At 31.4% G+C, this 15,092-nt stretch overlaps 1 long non-coding RNA gene across 1 annotated transcript; it reads left to right on the top strand.

Annotated features, from left to right (window-relative positions):
• The first annotated feature begins 8,115 nt into the window (after positions 1-8,115).
• On the top strand, positions 8,116-11,549 carry LOC115983950. The gene is made up of 3 exons (XR_004090314.1): positions 8,116-8,431; positions 8,647-8,732; positions 11,329-11,549. It is a non-coding gene; the product is annotated as an uncharacterized LOC115983950 (long non-coding RNA).
• The last annotated feature ends 3,543 nt before the right edge of the window (positions 11,550-15,092 follow it).

The following is a 15,092-nucleotide window of genomic DNA, read 5'->3' as shown; positions in this document are numbered from 1 at the left end:
GAACTCTGGAACCATTTTAGTATGCATGTGCTATTATAAACATACTTGGACATGTTTAGTTAAACTTGAGAACAATTTTAGTAGATTTGAGAAAATAAAAGAAGAGTTTGATATCGATGTTGTTCAAGAATGGTATAGAGAATCGATAAGTAAAGCCATAAGACAAAAAAAGTTTAATGATCAAAATTAGCAGAAAAATTATTCATTATTCTGGGAATAATGCAACCTCCTCTTACTTCAATAGTAAATCCCGCCCTGAATTTAGTTATTAGCCAGCCACCCTCCTAGTATTAGAACTTCAAATAATCCAACAAGGCTAGATACGTACTCATGCATTTCTATAAATATGAAACCATCAAATTTTCATTATTAATTTAAGCTTCCTTTTCCTCCTTCCTTTCCTTCTCTATTGGAGTCCTCCACTATGGTTTTCAAATTTTTCTTTTTCTTACTCCTTGTGTCTCTTGCTTCTTCTTCTTCCTCTTCTTCAAATTCCACAAACACATTGTTGCAATCTTTGATAAGCAACTCTACGAATTGCCCCAACGTGAGCCCTTATCAACAAATTACAGTCACTCCCTATTCCAACCATGGAGAGATGAAGTGTACGTTAATGTAACGGTTAGTGGAATTTTGAATCCTTCAAACGGTGATTGGGTTCGCATGATTGCAGCCTCTCATGCTGTTAAGGTAATACAAATGATTGAATTCTATGTACGCATGTGATAGACTTCCTTCTATTTAGTTATTTTCAAGTATGCATGTGCTATTATAAACAAACAATTCGCTTGAGTTTGATATCATTAATATTAATTCTTCACTTTGTTTGTGAGTCAAAGTTTATGGTTTGGTGGTATTATCTAGTTTCTCTAGCTCATAGGGAAAACTTGAGTTCGAATTCCCCTCACCTACTTGTCATAAACAAAAAATAGGGAAGGGGGAAAGGGAGTAAGTAATATTACATTCCTGGAAAAAATTGGCTTTTGCCCCTTTCAAAAAAACAATCCAGCATTTTGCCCTCTTTCTCAAATTAATTAGGGAAATTCCCCTCTTTTGGAACTCGATTTTCTCAAAATCGAGTTAAGCCCTATAGTGACGTTTTTAAGAAGTCTATAGTGATATTTTAAGGACCTATAGTGGCGTTTTGTAATCCGATCTCCATGAAGTCGAGTTATAGGTAAAAAAAAGAAAAAAAATTGCATGTAACTCGACTTCATGGAAATCGGATTACAAAATGCCACTATAGGGCTCTAGAATTTTTTTTTTTTTTTATAACTCGATTTTGAGAAAATCGAGTTTCAAAAGAAAGGTATTTCCCTAATTAGTTTGGGAAAGAGGGCAAAATGCTAGATTTTTTTTTTTTTGAAAGGGGCATTTGCCCATTTTCTCCTTACATTCCTCATTTAGATTAAAGCTCAGCTGAGGTTAAAAAATGGCAACCACCTTTTTTTTTTCCTTAGCCTCCGTTTGGGAGTTCATAAGGGAATGGAATAGAATAATTAAAAGGGAATGAAATGGAATAGAATGTATTTAAGTAAGGGAAAAGAATGAAACAGAATGAAATGAAATAGAATTAAGTACCCATTTGGATTGAGCTTATCAGTGTTTGCGACTAAGTTTTTTTTTTTTTCTTTTTTTTCTTCTTTGAAGCGCTTTTCTGTGACTGGTGGCTTTTCCAGTGGGTCCCATACACTATTCACGAGACCCACAAACTTCTTTTTTTCAATAAAACTTTCATTAAAAATGGGTCCCATGGCACTATTTAAACATTTAAAACTTTTATTCATTTTCATTCCATTCCATTTTCTCCTCCCAAATGAGGCTTTAGTTTTTCTTGAGGAATCAAATATGGGGTGGAGAATGGAGCTAAGATTCTTTTTGGGTAGGTCAAGTGGATGTTCGGGTTGGGTTCGAGTCTTGCGCTATTTTCAGGTTTCAAATTGGTCTTGGGTTTAATCCAACCTGCCTTATCCTGAAAATTCTTCTTCTTCTTCTTTTTTTCGAGTCCAAATCTTCTGTTCCACTTTTCCTGCTCCACCCTATACTCCACCAATAAAAACTTGCCACATGTTCATCTAATTAATTAATTACTACCATTAATTAATAATAGTAGTATTAATAAGTCAATAATTGTAGTATTTAATTTGTTAGGTGAACATGTGGCAAATTTTTATTGGTGGAGCATAGAGTGGGACAGGAAAAGTGGGATAGATGATTTGGACTCCTTTTTTTCCCCTCTCTTGAGTTTTTACACCTTTGACGGGTTTCCTCTTATATTTCCTAATATAGCGTTCTACCAAAAAAAAAAAAAAAATTGAAAGTTTTTATTTCTGAATATAAATATAAAGCAAATTCCTATTATAGATTTTCCACTTATTTCTTTTTCCAATTTAAACCTTGACCAAATCTGACATCTTTTATACTCTCCATGTTTATTTCTAATTCAAATTTGAATTAAACCTTAAAAGGAAATCTCTTGGCATTAATGACTTAACTTATTTGAGTTTACATATCAAATTTTAGTGCAGTAAATTTGAATTAGGCAACTTGCAATTCACTCACCAGTTAAAGCCAATTTGATTTCCTTACACATATGACTGAATTTAAAGGGATTGGTTTCCCTAACCAAACTTTAATTAAAAATGCTTACTGTGTGCAATTAGACAAGTAACTAGTACTACTGGGTTAGCATTTTATCATCATAGTTTTTTTAGAGAGAAATCATAATGTGAAACAGTGATATATGATGTATCAATTTCATTTTTTAAATGTATGTTTGGTATATCTAATGTTATATATTTATATTCCTAATATAGTGTTCTGAAAAAAAAAAAAATTCTAATATATATAGATTTCCATCTTAACGTTTATTCAATTTTTTGCCAACCATAACTATCTCTTGAAATTAAAGTTTCTGAGTTGCATCTTCCTCCATTAAACTTTTATTCAAAGAGAAAATATTCAATCACTCATTAAAAACTTTCCTAATATAAATGTCAAATTAAATTTGAAAATAAGAGCTTAATTTCAATGGAAAGATCTTATCTTTAGTTACCTCATTAAAGCATCTACATTTTCCAAATTGATTTTTAGGATTCAAATATAAAATCCAAACATTGACGGATCTGAGTCTATTTGGAAACACAAAATAAAAACTACCATTTTTGGTCATTTCATGTGTCAACATTTTAAAACTACCATTATTAGACAAGCAATACACATAGAAATGAAAAAATAGTGGGTTCTAGTTAGTTTAGTTGGAAAAGTCTTTAATACTTAAATAAGTAATTCGAGATTCAACTTTCGCCTACACCAAAACCGATTGGTGTCTTGGTCTAATGATAAAGAGCTATCATTAAGAGCAGACGCCATAGATTGAAACTCTCTATATAATAAATATATATATATATATATATATATTTCTATGGATTAGACTCTTTAATTAAAATTAATTTTTATAAAACTAAAAAAAGAATGACCTGTTCTAGGACCCTAAAACCCGCCTGAGATCTGACCCAGCCCAGCACTTGTAAATTCAGGTGAGCTGATTTTCAGGACATTATTATTGGGTCGGGTTTTGGGTCAGGTCTAAACCTGATTCATGCTCAATCCTAGCAGGTTTGATGCTATCTAGACCCCAATAGGATGGGTTTAGGTTTAAGCTTTAAAACCTAATAGACTTTAGGATAAGTTTGGGTTTTAGATCTTGGAAACCCCTAACCCCAACTTAATTATATAAATTAATTACCAAAATATTTCTCATAATAATAATAATAATAAATTTTGTGTAAAAACATCCTAAATTTTTGTAACTAATCCATTATATTTAAAATAATATAATTGCTATTTTGGATTTCAGTATTACTATATGGCTTTGTTCTTAAATATGACGATATTTGTTAAATACGAAATGAGATAGAGTTTTATATGAATTGAATTATTGATATTGTTCAATTTATGTTTATGATTCAATTAGTGGTCTTACAGTACTTCATTAATGTCTGAATGTAACTACTAATAATGTTAGGTTAACTCTATCCAAGCACAAGAAAATTATATCACAAGCAACTTGGGACAGGCCCACATTAAACGAAATCTGTACTATTGCGGTGGGTGTAAAAAACGCCGCTATATGTCGCCTATTGCGGTGTTTTATGGGACCATTGCTGTACATAGGGTCTATTGCAGTGTTTTTTGGGACCGCCGCTATAGGTATACTCTTTTGCGGTGTCATATAGCGGCGGGACATAAAACCGCCACCATATATATGTTTTAGTGGCAGTAACATAGATATAGCGGTGCTCTTGAAACCTACCGCAATAAATACATCATCTTGCACAGATGTTATAGCGGTGGTAGAGAAAAACGCTGCAATATGTGAGCTGTAACGGCGTTTTGTATGACTGCCACAATAGGTACTCCTTTTTGCGGCGTTTTCCCTTGGTTATAGTGGTAGGTTAGACCGCCACTATAGACCTTTGAATTTCCCAACCCCAAAATTTCCCTTTGTTTTTTCGCCTTACCACTTAAAGATCAAATGGTAAATTACATCCGATTAGCATGAAAATTGGCATGCATGTTAAAAACATATAAAAAATGTAATCCAATGGTTGGATTTTCAAAATATGAATTCAATAATAAGTTATTGGTTGGTGTAACATTTTTTAGAGCTACATTAAGTGTAACTTAAACCCAACCCTATATTTCTTAGTTCAATGTGAATTTTGACAAATCTATCGTTAGATTACATTATCTTCATATATTTTTCATGTTTACAAAATTTCAAGGTAATTAAAGATTAATAGTCATGTCATCAATCAATAGTTTAAATTCAAGTTTTTGTGGTTTAAAATAACACATAAAAGATAAGTTTAAAGATCAAATGGTAAATTACACCCAATTGACATGACAATTGTCATGCATTTTAAGAACATATAAAACATGTAATCCAACAATTGGATTTTCAAAATATGAATTCAATAATAATTTATTGGTTGGTCTAACATTTTTTAGAGTTACATTAGGTGTAACTTAAACCCAACCCTATATTTCTTAATTCAATGTGAATTTTGACAAATCTACTGTTAGATTACATTATCTTCATATATTTTTCATGCTTACAAAATTTCAAGGTGATCAAAGATTAATAGTCATGTCATCAATTAATTGTTTAAATTCAAGTTTTTGTAATTTAAAATAACACATAAAAGATGAGTTCAAAAATCAAATGGTAAATTATACCTGATTGACATGAAAATTGTCATGCCTGTGAAGAACATATAGAACATGTAATCCAACGGTTGGATTTTCAAAATATGAATTCAATAATAATTTATTGCTTGGTGTAACATTTTTTTGGAGTTACATTAGGTGTAACTTAGACTCAACCCTATATTTCTTAATTCAATGTGAATTTTGACAAATCTACCATTAGATTACATTATCTTCATATATTTTTCATACTTACAAAATTTCAAGGTGATCAAAGATTAATAGCCATGTCATTAATCAATTGTTTAAATTCAAGTTTTTGTAGTTTAAAATAACGCATAAAAGATGAGTTTAATGATCAAATGGTAAATTACACCCGATTGGCATGAAAATTGTCATGCAGGTTAAGAACATATAAAACATGTAATCCAATGGTTGGATTTTCAAAATATGAATTTAATAGTAATTTATTGGTTGGTGTAACATTTTTTAGAGTTACATTAGGTGTAACTTAAACCCAACCCTATATTTCTTAATTCAATGTGAATTTTGACAAATCTATCGTTAGATTACATTATCTTCATATATTTTTTATGCTTACAGAATTTTAAGGTGATCAAAGATTAATAGCCATGTCATTAATCAATTGTTTAAATTCAAGTTTTTGTAATTTAAAATAACGCATAAAAGATGAGTTTAATGATCAAATGGTAAATTACACCCGATTGGCATGAAAATTGTCATGTAGGTTAGGAACATATAAAACATGTAATCCAATGATTGGATTTTCAAAATATGAATTCAATAATAATTTATTGGTTGGTGTAACATTTTTTAGAGTTACATTAGGTGTAACTTAAATCCAACCATATATTTCTTAATTCAATGTGAATTTTGACAAATCTACCGTTAGATTACATTATCTTCATATATTTTTCATGCTTACAAAATTTCAAGCTGATAAAAAATTAATAGCCATATCATCATTCAATTATTTAAATTCAAGTTTTTGTAGTTTAAAATAACACATAAAAGATGAGTTTAATGATCAAATGGTAAATTCCACCCGATTGGCATGAAAATTGGTATGCATGTTAAGAACATATAGAAAATGTAATCCAATGGTTGGAGTTTCAAAATATGAATTCAATAATAATTTATTGGTTGGTGTAACATTTTTTAGAGTTACATTAAGTGTAACATGAACCCAACCCTATATTTCTTAATTCAATGTGAATTTTGACAAATCTACCATTAGATTACATTATCTTCATATATTTTTCATACTTACAAAATTTCAAGGCGATCAAAGATTAATAGGCATATCATTAATCAATTGTCTAAATTCAAGTTTTTGTAGTTTAAAATAATGCATAAAAGATGAGTTTAAAGATCAAATGGTAAATTACACCTAATTGGCGTGCATGTTAAAAACATATAGAACATGTAATCCAACGGTTGGGTTTTCAAAGTATGAATTCAATAATAAGTTATTGATTGATGTAATATTTTTTAGAGTTACATCAGGTATCACGTGAACCCAGCCTTATATTTCTTAATTCGATGTTAATTTTGATAAATCTACCGTTAGATTACATTATCTTCATATATTTTTCATGCTTACAAAATTTCAAGGTGATTAAAGATTAATAGGTATATCATCAATCCATTGTCTAAATTCAAGTTTTTGTAGTAAAATAATGCATAAAAGATGAGTTTAAAGATCAAATGGTAAATTACACCCGATTGACATGAAAATTGGCATGCATGTTAAGAACATATAATTGTATTGGTAATATTTGAACTGGGTCTTAAGGAATTTTGCAAATAAATTGTGAATTTGTTTGTGTTATGCTAAATTTATAGAACTATGTGGGTGTTCCTTATATTAATTTTTCAAAATATTAAAAAATAAAAATAAAACTTAGCAGTAGAAGAAAATAATATAAATGGGAATTTCTTTTAGGATATAAAATTGTATTAGACCATCTATTAAGTTTGACTGGGTTTAACCAATTTTAATTAAACTTTGACTGGGCCTTTCTCTAAATCTAACCGTTTGATTGTGACCATAATTTACCAAAATTAACCATTCATTACACTCTTCAAATCCAACGGTTAGATTTCAAATCTAAGTATGACACGTGATGGACATTTGTTGTGTACCTGTATGATTATGTTCAGTCAATTTGACCATCCAATTGGTCTCAGATTTCACCAACACTAATATGTTATCATACTCTTCAATCCTAATGATCAAGATTCGAATATGAATTTCAACAATTTCAATGGTCTTGGGACCATCTATTAAGTTTGACTGAGTTTGACTAACTTTAACTAAACTTTGATCGCGCATTTCTCTAAATCCAACCGTTTGATTGTGATCATAATTTACTAGAATTAACCTTTTATAAGACTCTTCGAATCCAATGGTTAGATTTAAGATATTATTAATTTTTATCTGTTACTTATGAATATTCATTAATTTATCATTATCTCTTTCTATTTATTTTAATAAAAATACACTATCTAATCTTAATTTAAGATATTATTATTCTAATTCATTAAATTCTAATTAATTTTCATTTTAAAAATACTTACAGTGATTACTCCATTAGTGTGTGTGTATATATATATATATATTTTTTTAGGAACATTTTAGTGATTAGTTTTTTTTTTTTTAAGTAAATTTTTATCATTAATTTTTAATAAGGGATTTACTAATGTGTGTCCTTAGGGCATATATTAGCAAACCATTTTAGGAAACTTTTTTATAAAAAAATAAAAAAATAATTTACTATTTTGACAGCTTTTTCAATTTCTCATAAAAACTTTCCCTAAATGAATCCTTTTAATAAAAAGGCCGCACGTTAAGTCCACACTCCACACATTTCTATTCATCACTTTGCCCGCATAAAATTTCATTTCCCACTTCACAAAACATTTTATTTTCCCACAAATATTTCATTTCCTACTGCACAAAACTCTCTCTCATTTTCTCTCTATCTCTCACATTCACTCACACACACACACAAATCTTCACATTCACATTCACACTCACACACACAGCTTTCGCTGGCGCCGAGGAGGAGAGACCAACCAAGCGCCGCCGAGCCCAGCGCCGCCGAGGCCGAACCCAACTCAGCCCTCCTCCGGCCCAAATCTCCTTTCGATTGCTCAGTGAATTCAAAGTTCCTTTCATTTCAACGATCTTAGCCGGGTACAAACACAAAGATTCTTCTTCCTTTACCTCTTTTAATGTTGTTTGTTTGTTTGGTCGCTGAAAACAATGACATTACAATTCAATTCTCCAACTTTACCTTCGATTTTTAGAGTTAAGCTTTAACTTGTTATCTGTTTGTTATATGTAAAGAGGTTTGAGAAATACATTTGATTCTTGTTAAATTTTTGCTAATTTGATTACTACTTATCTAGGGTTTTGGGAAATTAACCGACGCTCATAAAGTGTTTGATGAAATGCCGAGGAAGAAAGTTGTTACTTGGACCGCTGTTATTGATGGGTACTTCAAATTTGGCATTTGGGTTTGATCATTTTTGGACAAACTATATGATCATTTCTTGTGGGACAAATTCCTTTGGAATTTTGGGATATGTTTATCTGGGGTTCCTTGTTAAAATAAGCACATCAAGTAGTCAAGAAATGTCTAACTCTTCCTTATAATAATACCAAGTCCCACATGAGAAAATTAGAAAGAAAGAGAAAACATATTTAGGTCGAATGGTTAATATGGATAGATTGGCTATAACCCCTGTAGAATTAGACTTTGTGTAACTAGAGCCTAGAGAAAACTGATACTTACCGTAGTATGCAAAAAAAAAAAAATTTCACTTGAGCCTTGTAAAGGTAGTGACTTTTTGGTAATGAGATTTATCATTTATGTATGCTTCCTCTTAGAAGTTAGAACCCATGTCTTTGCAAAAGACTCCACTAGAACCCAGCTGAGAAGATCTTTGAGAAGTGAACTAGAGATGGAGCTTCAGACTTCCAGCAAAGTAAGGGTGGTGTTTTATTTGCTTTATTGAGTTGACCACACAATCCGAGTAATAAGTAAATAAAGATGAAATTGTATAAAAAGTAGAAATAGAAAGTCATTGAAAAGATAATCACGTGGGGTTGGGTAATTTCTTGGAAGCTTCCTATTTTACAATGCCCAACATCCATGCTTATTTCCAAAAAAAAAAACCAACTAACTATTCTGATTTTATTTATAAAAAAAAAAAAAAAAAAAAAAACCCAACTAACTACTTGGATAAGTTGATTAGGATTTCTTTTCAAACCTCTTTATTGAGTTCATTAGTTAATGTCAAAATAATTGTTCTATTTTGCAATTTTTTTTGTTTTTGTTCTGTTTCCTTTTATTTTCTTGGCGGTTTGTTATGTCCAATTTGCTTGATGCTAAACAATTTTACTAGTGTAACCATTGGACTTCTTAATATAAAGATAAACCATGTCTATTGTCTTTACTCTTATTATCTCTATTGATGATGTCCGTAATTTATTTTCAATTTCTTTGTTTTCTTCTCCCTCTACCAATCCAAAGATTGGTGTTTGGTATAAGAATGCTGATTTTGTGTACCTAATCCTAATTTACTAACCATGGCTAGGCTTATAGTATCTTAAAAATCCTCATCAATTGTATCATTTTATCAAATGTGTCAATGAGATGGTACTCTTGAAGCACTGCTCTATTTCATGTCCAATTGCCTCATGTCCATGAGTTGAACTCATTCCTTGTTTATACTCTACTACATCTCACTCCAATTATATATGGTCTTCTTGACAACCGCATTAAACATTTATTACGAGATAATCTCTTGTTTTGGTTGTGATGGTATCAATTTTTATTCCTATAGTTGTTTGGAAGTTGCATCTTCCATGTAATAACCCCCTCCAAGAATTATAAATGTACTTGAATAGATCAATTGTATTATATCGTCATTCTTTTTTGCATAATAAGCTAATATTGTGGCATTAAGTTGTGATATTTTTTACTTATTTAAGAGCATTCTTCTTGATAAAATTAAAATTTTAAGAGTATTATGCCAATGAGGTCTAGCTCAAATGGCACTACTTCTTTTTGTTAGAGCAAGGTGGAGGGTGAGGTCGTGAGTTCAAGTCTCACCAGGTGTGTTTGTAACTTACTACTAAAAAAGGAAGCTTCAAAGAAAGGTTCAAGTGTACTACCCTTTGCTTGGTTGCTTGTGTTGTGTATTTAGATTTTCCATGTTAATTCAAGTTTTGCTATACCCTTTGTTTCCACCATAGAGCAAAGTTTGCATGTTAATAGCATAAATAACGATTTTTTTTATATTCTGGCATGGTTGTGTTGTGAATTGGAAGTCAATTATTGTGGATTTTTTTTGTTGCAGCATTGGGATTTGGCAGATAATATCCCTTGTTATTATAATTTTTTTACTGGAGAAAAAATTATTATTATTTATATCTAAGCTTTTTAAATTTTCATGATTTAATTATATATTTGAGTGTTTTGAATTCTTGTGTGAAGAGTTTGAAGACATATAAATGAATGGGTATATAAGCTTCCTGAAATTCTTGTTGCTTCAAATATGATTCAGGCCCTATCTATAATATGGTTTGTCACCAGTATGTATCCTTAACTATAACTTAAATCTGATTGTTAGATCACTAAAGAAGAAGTAAATGAACTACTTTTTTTGAGGGCTGAACCTGAAACTTCGGGTGGGCTACTGTGTGAGGCCTGCATGCAACTATCATGTTCATGTCGAGTTCAGCCATATTTTATCTATTGAAACTTATCATATATTGAAAGCAATTAGCAAGTGCTATTTCAAATCCAGATGGCAAGAAAAATAGGGGCTTTAACTGATAACCTTAGCTTAAAGATATATACATAGTCTATATAAATTACTTAGTTAGTTCATGTAAATGTTTGTGTTCCTTATCAAAATCCTCACCTTCTCACTATTTCAAATCATGCATTGCCTCTTTCTTTTTATTTGGAATTTGAACTACTTTTCAATCATACAATCTGAGCATGTCTGTGAGAGATTTCATTTTCTTGTCATTCTATTCCATTTATACGCACTTATTGAGTAATCATAATTTATATGTAGGATGTTCCTCTGGTCTAACAATCTCCAACTCTCAAAAATCATCAACCGCATCCCATCAACCAAGCAACTTATAAGCTTTATCTTGGTGTTCGAGGACTTTTTTGTATACAAAGAACTACGGAAGAACAACCACATTTTTTGCAAGTGTTGAAGGATATTTTTAAACACTTTGGAACTTTGATTATAGTATTATCTTAATTTGAGTGGTTGTTTTATTCAAAGGACCACATCTTTTTTTGTTAATCTTATGATGAAGGTTATAGACAATGTTATGTATTTGATAATATATTTCTATGTTAATATAATGTTAGTTTGGAGACATTTGTGGTGTTGTTAATTAGTTACATTTGTGGTATTATCTCAGTAGAGTTAAAATTATTACAGGATTTTTGTAATAGGTCTGTGGTTTTAAAACCTAGGGGGAAAAAAATTAACCTATAGCAGTGGGTAAAAAGCGCCGCTAAAAGTCTAAAATTATGTTTTAAATGAAGCTCTATAGCAGCATTTATAGCTCGTCGCTAAAGCTTCACACATATAGTGGCGGTTATCTCCGCCGCTAAAAGGTGCTTATGTTCTGTTTTACATGAAACCCTATAGTGGCACTTATTGCCCACCGCTAAAGGTTGTCACCTATAGCGGCACACATAATTTGCCACTAAAGGTCAATTGACCTAAATTCTACTCTCATATGGTGGCAGTTTTCTACTCACCACAAAAAACCAAAAACGCCACTAAAAGGTGTATTAAGTGGTGTTTTTTTTTGTCACTGCCACAATAGAACTATTGCAACAGTGCAAGGCTAGCAAGAGGAACCGCCGCAATAGGCCCAATAGGCCTTCAACGGCAGTTTTTTGGGCTTTTGCGGCAGTTTTGGCCCACCGCAATAGCCCAGTTTTTTTGTAGTGCCAATTGCTTAGGTTTCTTAAATATATATAAGTGAAATGAGTTTTTGAATAGAATTTTGCTAAAGTCTATTTGGGTTTGGGAAGGTTCTCTCATCCCAAAGCCAATCATTGTTGTTTTAGTGAAATGGCCTTATTTTCAGAACTATAGAACCATTAGGAGGTCTAAATATTCATGGAAATAATAAAAATTTCTCAACCTATGCTTTGCCATACATTGGTTGATGGGTGAATGTAAGAAGAAGGTATAGTACATCAGGTTTATATATGGTGGTGAAATTCATTTTTTATAGACTTTTCAACTTTGTCATTTTCTCCTTAAGTGTCCATTGTCTTTAATTGATTTGTTAACTTTTTGGACCATAAATGTTAATTTTGATTTTCTATGATCTCCCATGTTAATATTGGTTTTTTTTAACACAAATTATGTAAAGAGTAAATGTGTAGTGAATACCTACAGTGGTACATTAGCATCTATGTATATCAAATATTAACATTATGTATATGTTTACATTAAAATTGCAAGCAATGTACATGAGTAACGATCCTGACTATCTTAGTTGCAACAAGCACGAATGCAAGAATGAATGTATAGTGAGGACTTGTAGTGGTACATTAACATTTCATGTTATTAACATCAGAACAGACATCGAATTTGTGTTGTATAGTGGGGGATTCAAGACACCTTGCATTCTAGGTAGGTCAGGCCCCTTCAATTTTGCCAATCCAAAGAAACCTGATGTAGAACAGACCGCCATGTCCTTTTTGGACTCTCACACGTGCTTGAAATCATCGTGCAAGGCAAAAAAACACTTGTAGAAATCATGGGCCTTAGAGTTAGAATTCTATGAAATTTGGCAGACTGAAGCGAAACGGCCTTCTGAGCAATACTCATTACTCAACAATTACTCAGGCAATTACTCAGGCTGAATCCTATGAAATTTGCATCTAGCTATGAATTAGAGATCACTAAATAAGCAATTACTTAGGCAGGCCTAAGTATCCAACCTCACAAGTAAAGTATCCCACTTCCAAGGTTACTCAACAATTTAATTTACAAGGCATAGACTCCAATTTATAAAATTAACCCATTCAAGTTATAATCTCTAATATCAAAACCTCAACACTTAATAAGTAGTTCCCATAAGATTTATTTAATATCATCAAGAGACCCATGACACCAAAATCATAATATCTCAAAGACAAAAAATTTGAATCTTTAACTAGCTCCAAATAATCAATAAAATTATATTCACCATCTATTTCTCATTATAAGCAAAAACCCTCAAATCTTCACAACTTAGATAGCCACCATTGTAATCAGTGGCGACTCCAGGAATTTTTCCCAAGATGTTCCTTAAGAAGCATAATTTTTCCCAGTAGCACCTCCAGGAATTTTTCCTAACTGTATTGTTGTTTAGTTGTTTCGTTAATTTGTTTGTTTTTTATAAACTATAATTTGTTATATTGTTGTTTTATTAATTATAAAATTATTAATTGTTGTTTAACCTAACATAATTTAATTTGTTTGTCTTATATAATGTATTGATTAATTAAATTATTAATTATTGTTTATTAGTTGCTTTTCCCAATTAATTATTGGTTAATTAATATTCCAAACAAACAAAATTAATTAGTTCAACTAATTACTATGGTTGTTTGATACTTCCCTACTTGGAATATCACACTATTACTTAACAAAAAAAAAAGGTCAATAAATTGTGCAACACAAAAATATATAGGCCGTATAGCTTAAGTCCAAGTCTAAAAAAGAGTGATTTATTACATATTTTATGACCATTAGTTGAACTAATCAACTAGCACACAGCAAACAACCATATTTATTAATGATTAGTTGCACACTTGCACTAGCACTAGCACACAACACACTTGCACTACCCCGGCCCCATGCCCCCATCCACCCCCTAATTCAATAGACAAGCCCCAATGCCCTATGGCCCTCAATCACAAGACTAGAGTCAATCAGATAAAGCCAATTTATTATATCTCACCAAAAGACACCAACACCAACACTAAAAAACAATTAATAATCTCACCAACACCAACACCGAATAAAGCCAAAAACAGGGTAAATATTAATAAAGAGAGACTGAGATGAAGAGAGAGAGACTGAGATAGAGATGAAATACGGAGCAGGGAGGCTTGAGGCTGATAGGCGGCGCCGTCGGGCACAATGGTGAGGTGAGGAAGACCGATCAAGCAGTACGTCGAGATGTAGCTTCCGTCCGTTTGAATGGGAGATCGAGTTTGAGGCCCGATTTGGCAAGCGATCTCCTTCTCTGTCCGTTCCATTGGTCGTTGCATGACTTGTGTCTGTGAAGTGTTTGAGGCCTAATCTGATTTCCAATGTTAGGCTAGTTTTTTTTTTTTTTTTTAAGAATCTGTGGGTTACTTGGTTTGCTACCATCTGTTGGGCTTGTCGTGGGCTTGCCGCTTGCTCTGTTACAATTTTTTTTTCTTTCAGATTTTAGTTCAAATTTTTTTTTTTTGCTTTTTTTTTTTCTTGAAAGTAGAACAAATAAAAAAAAATTTTTTGGGTGTTCCTAATTTTTTTTAAGGAAAACAAATAAAAATTAATTATTATATATAATATATATATATATATTTTTTTTTTTCAGTTCAGGGTGTTCCTAGGAACACCCTGGGACCAACGTGGCATCACCACTGATTGTAATAACTATAAACCCACTCATCAAATAAATCCACCAAGACAAAATCCATACATACAAACACATGAATATCACTTCCAAAACTCATAAATCACATGGGTGTCATTATCAAAACTTAGATAAAGAAAGCCTCTAGCAAAAGCATATAAATGCACCAAAAGATTAGAAATTT

This window comes from Quercus lobata, chromosome 4 (assembly GCF_001633185.2).
Source record: "Quercus lobata isolate SW786 chromosome 4, ValleyOak3.0 Primary Assembly, whole genome shotgun sequence".
NCBI classification, from domain to species: domain Eukaryota; kingdom Viridiplantae; phylum Streptophyta; class Magnoliopsida; order Fagales; family Fagaceae; genus Quercus; species Quercus lobata.
This window is presented reverse-complemented; position numbering and strand designations above follow the sequence as displayed.